The 8910-nt window shown below is 44.7% G+C and overlaps 1 pseudogene; it reads left to right on the forward strand.

Moving 5' to 3' along the window:
* The first annotated feature begins 216 nt into the window (after positions 1-216).
* Positions 217-1105, forward strand: LOC132015126 (alcohol dehydrogenase class-3-like; annotated as a pseudogene).
* Positions 1106-8910: the final 7805 nt, after the last annotated feature.

Below are 8910 nucleotides of genomic sequence, written 5' to 3' on the forward strand. Positions count from 1 at the left end.
TACGGTATATTCCTGCGATGGCCTATCCTTTGTATTCTGCAGGAATGCTCCATTGGACCGTCTGACTATTATTATTATTTAAACTTTAAAAAAATCCCACTATTACTAGCATTATAAAGAGTTACAAAATCAGTACCGGAATGTCTTGAAGACACTTTACCCAGCTTCCTCTAAAATTAACGCCGTGTTCCCTCAATGACTGAGTCCAAGGCTGGGATGAACCAGGAGATCAAATGCAAGGTTGCAGTTGCCTGGGAGGCGGGAGAACCTGTCTCTACAGGAAGGGTAGAGACCCCCTAAGGCTCGTGAAGTTCAAGTTGACTATGATTGCCACTGAAGTTTGCCACACTGATGCCTCTACCCCGAGGGGGGCTGATCCTGAGGGGAGTCTTCCTGGGATCCTGGGGCATGAAGGTGCAGAAATTGTGGACAGTGCTGGCAAAGGAGTCACTCAACTGCAGACAGGTGATACTGTCATTCTGCGTTACATGCTACAGTGTGGAGAATGCAAATTTTGTCTAAACCCTAAAACCTTTGCCAGAAGAGAAGTGGTACTCAGGAGAAAGGATTAAGGCCAGATGGGACTAGCAGATTTCCTTGCAAAGGAAAGACAATTCTCCATTCCCTGGGAACCAGCATGCTTTCTGAACATACAGTCGTGGCTGAGATCTCTATTGCTGAAATTGATCCTTTAGCGCCTGTGGATAAAATCTGCCTTGTGGGTTGTGGCCTTTCCGCTGCGCCATCTTTGGTCCAGGAGGATTTGCAGTGGCGGCTCTCATGGGCTATAAGGTGGGTGGTGTATCCTGAATCTTTGGTGTGGACATCAATAAAGGTAAATTCACAAGGGCCAAGGAGTTTGGAGCCTCTGAATGCATTAACCCCCAGGACTTTCTACGCCCATCCAGGAAGTGCCCACTGAAAGGACTAAGAGGGGGGCACACTAGGCCTTTGAGTGTACTGGTAAGGTCAAAGTCAGGAGAGCAGCACTGGAGGTCCGCCCCCAAAGCCCAGTGTCAGCGTCCCAGTCGGAGTAGCTTCTTCCCGTGAAGAAATTGCCAAGCGCCCATTTCAGCGGGTACAATTGAAGGTATGATTAACCCTGTTTGTCGTGACTGAACCAGAAGTGCTTCAGGTGGAAAGGCAACAAGCAGGGAGAAGATTTCCCAGTTCACAGCCTCTTCGACTTTCTAGACCTTCTCCACTACTACTTCTAGAGTAACTGACTCTGGGTTATATTTTTTGTATAATTCATAAATCTCTAATCAAGGACAAGGCTAATACAGTCATAAATCTGTTTTCTGAACTCTCCTTCACATGAATAATTGCCAGCTCATCAAGGAATATTCTAACATAATAAAAGCAATTTCTGTGGAAAAGAAAAAGTTAACATTGCATATGGTTATAGTACAATCACCCCAGTGAAGAAATTGATATTAGTACAATACTATTCACCAAACTATAAACTTGATTCAGATGTTACCAGTTTTTCTACTACTGTCCTTTTACTGCTCCAGGATGCAGTGATGATGACACACAATTTGTTGTCATGTGTTCTCAGTTTCATTCAATTTGTGACAGTTTCTTAGTCTTTCCTTGACCTTGAGTCTTTCATGACCTTGAGACTTTTGTAGAGTTCTGCTTGACGATTTTGTGGAATGCCGCTTCGTTTGGCTTGTCTGATATTTTCGGATGGTTCTGGGATATTATGCTTAGGTTGAGATCATGTCTTATTGGAAACAATACCACAGAAGTGATGTTCCTTCTCATTGTATAATATCAGGTTGCATAATGTAGCTATGTCTTATTAGCGGTGATGTTAACCTTGTTAACCTCGATCTCTTGGTTAAGGGGTATCTGCCAGGTTTCTCCACTATACACTCACTATTTTTGTCTTTTTTAGTTAATAATTTCTTTTGCTGGGGAAGAGATAATTTGAGACTATGCAAATACCTTGATTTTTTAAAAAAACTTTCACCAACTAATTTTAGCATCCACGTGTGGATCTTGCCTATAGCAGTTATTACTCTGGTGTTCAAATGGTGATTTTTTTTTCCCTTCATTCCTTCTATATTACTAATTGGAATATTCTGTAAGGAAGAGTTGGTCTTTCTCCTCTATTTATTTATTTATCCAGTTGTCTACTAACATCATCATAGACTCACATGCTCTCATTTTATTCTTTGGGTTATATACTGATTTCTTTTTAAGTTATGTTACAATTTGATGGAGGATTTTAATGAAATGAGTGAGTGAGAAAGCAAATTGATTTCCTCATGTGCTGTTACATACCTTAATTTTCTTGAAAGGAGCCAAGATAAAATCTGAATCTCAGAAATGTAAGTAAGGAATAGATAGTCTAGTGAGGTGGTTTGAAGAGCAAATCTTCTGGAATCACACTGCCCAGGTGCTTACCCTTTCTGCATTACCTTCCTCAGCTGTAAAACAAGGACATAAGCAGTACTTACCCAAAAGGAGGTAAAACAAGCTAATATATGTAGAATGTTATTGTAATACCTGAGTATATAGTAAATGCTCAATAAAAATTAAAAATAAATAATTGAAGACATGGTGAACCCTGTGTGTCATGACTGAAGCAGAAAGAGTAAACCACAGGATTACTGGAAATCATATCTTAGACTGGTCCCACATCTTGCTTGTGCTTTGCTTTCTTCCTTTATGTACTCAGTAAATACACAACTCAGAATTTGTCCTAAGATTTATTCTTTAAGGGCACCTGAGTGGCTCAGCATCTGACTCTTGATTTCGCTCAGGTCATGATCTCAGGGTTGTGGGATCAAGCCTTCTGCACTCAGCACGGAGTCCGCTATGGCTTCTTTTACCCTCTCCTTCTGCCCCCCCCAGTAGCTCTTTTAATTAATTAGCTAATTAATTAATTAATTAAATCTTTACCATAAAAAAGAATTATTCTTTAAATTTTCTGAAATGGATTTGACTTTGAGCAGTTGGTAAGAGTATGGAATTAGAAACAAGCAAGCAGTTTCCTTAAATGTCTAATATCTAGACATCTATAGAAATCCCCCATCCCTGTGACAACCTCAGCCCCCAAAGCAATAAAACTTGGGTGTCTTTGTTAACAGAGCCAGTCGAGCTACCTTCTCCTGTCACCCCATCTCCTGCCAGTTTGGACTATCATGTTCCAGTCAACAAGTATTTATATGCACCAGCCTTTTGTAGTCAATCTTTTTATTCTCTTCTAGGATCCCTCACATGTCATTTGATGATGCCTTTGGTTCTCAGCATAACTTAAGGTCTGTCACTGTGACAGTGGGGTCTGTCACACAAAACGTTTGAGGAAGGTTCTTCTGCGAACACTACAACCCAGCTCTTCCCTGTGCCTCAGCCCCGTCCTGCCCTCCAGGTTCTTGTACTTCTTTCTGTTCCTTGATTTCACCAAGATTTGCTGCCTCACAGCCTGTGCATCTGTGGTCCCCTCTGCCTGGAGCAACTGCTCCCCAGCTCCTCACATAGCACTTATTCATTCTCCAGATCTCAGCTTCCAACATTGCTGCTGTGAGATGCTTTCCCTCATCTCCACACCTTGTGCTTTCTCGTTGATCCTTGCTCTTGTCTTTCCTAACCCTTATTACACCGTCATTACTATTTATTTTATTTATGCGTGCCCTTTTTTGAGGCTTGCCGCCCTCCCGGAATGTCTGCTCCCTGAGGGCGGAGCCACAGAGGTTACCTGCTGTCCCCATGCTTCTTGTCCTCCTCAGTGCCGCTGCACGTGGTGCATAATGATGAATGAATGCTTCGTTGAATAAACAAACAGCCGACATCTGCAAATGAGTGTTCAATTCAATGTATTCCTCGGCCTTTCATTTAACATTCAGTGAATGCCTACTAGTGCTAAGTGCTGGGAATAAAAGTGGCTAAACCACATCCCCCTGCTCTGTTGGACACCCTAGTCTATGGGGACAGGGAAGTAGGCTGAATGCTGCCCACCCCACCTCCCTGCCCCCAGAATTTCAGATCCAAATTTCTGGAACCTGTAAATACTACCTAACTTGGAAAATGGCTCTTTAAAGGTTCAGTCTAGGGATCTGGAGGTCAACAAGAAATGGGACTTGAAGGCATGAAAGGGAATGAACAGGCAACAACAAGAGAGTAGGATCAAGGTCAGAGCCTATACACTACTAGTACTTGAATGGGAGAAAAAATATGAATTGTGTGATGTGTGAAAGGTGTTATAGACATGAATGAGTATTCTGGAATCTTGAAGGTGTTGATGACCTCTGTAAATGCCTTTTCTTGAAAGACTTCTGGCTGTCTTAGAAACTCGAGTTGTCCCCAGGCCAACCCACCAGGAACTTGGTTGGTAACCCGTATGTCTATGCCTGCTGGCTTCCTAGGATCTGGCCTAGGGATCAGGCTGTGTCATTTGTTTAAACTGAACACCCATAACAATAACCAAACTTTTGACCAAATCACTAAGCAATTAATCCAGTGAGCACTTAATGATCTGATCCTAGTTAGCCAACAGGCTGACCATAATGAAAATCAAAATCCCTTTCTGTCACAACAATTGGACCAATCTATCATGTAGACGTTTCTTGGGATAAGCTTTTAATTTTTCAGTTATTAACAAACATCCGGTCATATTAAGCTATATAAGTCATGTTTAAAAATTAATGAGGTCAGGGCTCAGTAACCTCTTGCACCTTCATTGCCTTTTCTGGGCGTTACTGGCAGACCTGAGGCATGAGCAAGGGAGGGACAAAGAAGGAAGGAAAAACAAGGCAAGGAAAGAGGCAAGAGAAGAGGAGAAAAGCAGAGAGGAGAGCAAAGGGAGAGAAAAAGAAGAAAGAAACTATAAAGGAAGACATTTATCTGAATTTGGTCCTAAAGGTTAGGATGAAATATTTCTTTGAAAAAGAAATTTCTTTATTTATTAAAGAAAGAGAGAGAGAGATACAGAGGAAGGGGAAGAGAGAGAGGGAGAGAGAGAATCTCAAGCAGTCTCCCCACTGGCACAGAGCCCTATGTGGGGCTCAGCCCCATGACCCTGACATCATGAAGCCAAGAGTCAGAGACTTAAGCAACTGAGCCAGCCAGGCACCCCTGGCAAGAAATATTTCTAGTGATTACAGGATCCAGGCAGCAGTGAGATGTAGCAGGAAGAATGCAGTTTGATGCCAGACAAACCTGGGCTCTGAGCCCTGGCTCTGCCGTTCTTCTTGTGTGACCTTGAGCCAGGTAACCTCTCCGAGCTTTGTCTCCCTGATCCTGAGAGGTGGCTCAACAGAGAGTAAAGAGCCACGTTTCTCCAGCCGGGTTTAATTCTGCCTTGTACCTGCTGGAGGACCTTGGGCAATGTGCCTAACCTTTTAATGACTCAGTGTCCTCAGGTTCTCAAGTGGGCATAATAACAGAATCTGCTTTATCGAGTCATTGTGACTCTTAAGCAAGGTAATACTTGAAAAGCATGCAGAAGAGGGTGCTTGATAGTGTTAGTCATGAGCTATAAAGTTGTATCGGTTAGATTGAGACATATTTGTAAAAGCTCCCAGCCCAGTGCGTGGCTTATGGAGGCAATCAGAAACTGTGCATCACCTTTCCATTTCAATTCCTTAGATGTCCCAGATGGGGGAAGAATGGTGGCTTCTTAATCTCTCTTTCTCCGTCAGGGTGCATCCAAACCCACTTGGACTAGCCTCTTCGGATTCCCCAATCCACAGCCTGGTCTCACTTGGTCCTGGGCCAAACAGATGGAGCTCTGGGGGAAAGAGGGCTTTAATGGGTTGTTTTCTTTCCCAAAGCAATCTGAAGACGAGTTACAAATTTCTAATATCTTCATGGTTAACTTTGCAACGGCTTCTAAACCTCAGGAGTTTGGGGTGGTCTGTGCATGCTATACTGATGAAAACAATAACCCGGAAGAGAGATCTAAGTGGACAGAAACCAAAGTCAGTACTGGTAACGCCCAAGAACTGGAAGGTCACTGCAGTGTTCACACTTGTGAGTGTGGTTTGAGTACAGAACGTGGCGTGCAAGGTCAAAGCAAGTATTTCTGACCCTTTCCTCCTAATGAATGGGGGTGTACACCACACACACATAAACACTCTTCTGTTTCACACAGTTCATTAGCTGCATGAAACCAAACCTCATGGTTAAAAAAGCAGAAACAAAAAAGGCCATCCTTTCTCTATTTAGCACAATTCTTGCAGCCCTGAAGTCAAACATCAGGCAGGCGTAAATGCTGAGTGGAGAGGCCTCTGGGAATGAATGGGGAGTGTTCCACCTGGTGATTTCACTCCCGCAATGAGAGGAGCACAAAAGAGACCTCCGTCCACTTCCTGCAGTCCTCGGGTCACCTCCACCTTCCTGTGATTTCCCACTTGCCTCTCCTGCCCTGCTCCAGGGACTGTAAGAAGCCAAAAGAGGTCCTCTGTGGAGCCAGTCAGTATAGATGACGTCATGTAAACAGTTAAGACGGTGGGTGGGGCCGGGGAGGTGGGGGAGAAGGTTCGAGCACGTGCAGCTGGCATTCAGCTACCAGAGTTGGCCACTTTCACACTTTGGAAGGGTAAAAGCTGCACAACTTTTGTACCTCCTCCTTGCCTCATTTTTCTTACCTCCAAAATAATGATATTGATAGAAACTACTGCCCAGGCTTGCTGGGAGGATGGAACGAGATGATTAAATAAGATCAAGTGATCAGCCCAGGCTCTGATTCAAACTTAGCAGTCAATGTATACATAGTTGCTCTTGTTTTCTTTTCTTGTAAGATTTTACTTATTTATTCAGGAGAGACAGAGAGAAAGAGAGAGACAGAGGGAGAAGCAGGCTCCCTGCTGAGACCAGAGCCCGACTCAGGACTTGATCCCAGGACCCAAGATCACAACCTGAGCTGAAGGCAGATGCTTAACCCACTGAGCCAACCAGTTGCTACTATTTCCAGTAGCTCAGGGCTAAGGTCAAATACCAGACCCATGGTGGAGAAGATTTTTTTGTCTGCCCTGGAGTGGATGAACGCTTTTTCCAATGTGCAGGAGAAATCACATTTGTCATAAATGCAGCAATGTGTTAATCACACTGCCTTTATCAGAATATGGCTATCTTTTTGAAGTGTTGACTGTGCCAGGTTATCCTTCATGAACTGCTGTCAAGGTCGCATGTCAATTGGCTTGGACTTACTGGTTAAACGTCATTACTAAATATCTACCCTTTCTGCCCTATATGTGTAAGCCAGAGCTGCCCAAAGGGGTGTGAAGACTCCTGACGAACATTTCTAGAGATAATCCGGAGAGGAGGACTGCTAACACTTGCCAAGTCCAGACTCGGGTGTGGGAGACGGTGGGGTGTAACGCAGTCATGCCTGTATTTTTACCACCCAGCTGGTCTTGTGAAGACTTTAGCTGGGGCAACATCTCCTCTCTCTTCAGGCTGGCTTCTGCTTCTCTCCTGGTCATATCCCAAGGTCCCCTGGGGAGGATGGTGGGGGGCAAGGGGCAAATTGGTCTTGTCTTTAGGGATTTACCTCAATAGGACACACTGGCTTCTCCTTGTCCATGCTCTGAACACCACACTGAGACATAAGATACAATCAGAGGGTAAACAGAAGAAAAAGATATTTGCTGGAGGTGTGGGGGATGCAGAGAGGCAAAATTCAGGTGATACGTAGGGGTATATCATCAGAGTGAAGAGTCAGCATGCGAAGTTCATTTGCAGGGAAGGGATTAACGTTGCCCTAAAAAATGAAGGTGGGGGACACCTCCGTGTCCCAGCACACTTTCCTAAGGGCCCAGGGAGGAAGCTGGTTGTGATGGAGGCTTGGGGAGGGGGGACTCTGGCCTCTTCGGGGATAAGCTGTCTATTCCGCCCAGCTCCCTGGCCTTCGGTCTTTGTCACTCTCACTTGCAGGTGCACAGAAAGACCTCGATTAATTTTTGTTGAATGAATGAAAGACCTGGGGTTTGGTGGACTCTGTATATTAAAATTCCATTTTGTATGTGTGTGCTAGTCAGAAAGCCTGGAAAGAGTGAGGCTTATTGCTAAAAATATATTCCCCCTGTCCTCCTAAGCAAAGTCTTAGAGGATCAGTGCAGAGGTAATGTATTTTTTTCTTTTTCTTTCTTTCTTAGAGAGAGAGAGGGAGAGCAAGCAGGAGCAGGAGCAGTGGAGAAAGGGGCAGAGGGAGAGGGAGAGACAATCTCACGCAGTTTCTGTGTTGACCTCGGAGCCTGAAACAGGGCTCAGTCTCACAACCCTGAGATCATGGCCTGAGCCAAAATCAAGAGTCGGATGCTTAAGGGACTGAATCAGCCAGGTGCCCCTGTGTTTTCGTTTTGTTTTGTTACTAAACCTTTCTTTCAGGGAGGTCTTGGAAGATTTGGCTCTAACTCGCCTGTAGAGGATTCATAAATGGCAAAGACACATATCGCAGACTCCCATCAGGCACATTTCCTCGTGAGGCACAGACCGAACTGGCCAAGAATGCAGTAAGCCCCACCCTGAGCCAACACCACCGAGACGGTGAGATCAGAACCCACACACAGCGAGGCAGCAGGCGAGGCCCCAGGCATTTTAGGTGCCCCCTCCAGCACCAAATGCCACCCCCACCAGATTCCATCCAGCATACATCAACCACCAACCTAGACTTAAACTTAGGAGCAGGAGGTGAACACCTAGTAGGGAATGGGAATGTGGATGTGATACAAAGGACAGGAACGGAGAAGCTAGTAAATAAATTTTAACCACTGTCCCTTCCAATGTCCGGGGACAGTAGAGCTGGAGACAGAACACTTACTCATCTAGCAATGACACGGTGTTTATTGAGGGCAGGGAAGTGTTCCTCTCACTACATGTCCCGCGATTTGCTACTTTGCTGCAGGGAAATACTGGATTGCAAAGCCGAGGGCGTGACCCATTGGCAAGTGCCTGTCT

This window comes from Mustela nigripes, chromosome 4, assembly GCF_022355385.1.
Source record: "Mustela nigripes isolate SB6536 chromosome 4, MUSNIG.SB6536, whole genome shotgun sequence".
Lineage (NCBI taxonomy): Eukaryota > Metazoa > Chordata > Mammalia > Carnivora > Mustelidae > Mustela > Mustela nigripes.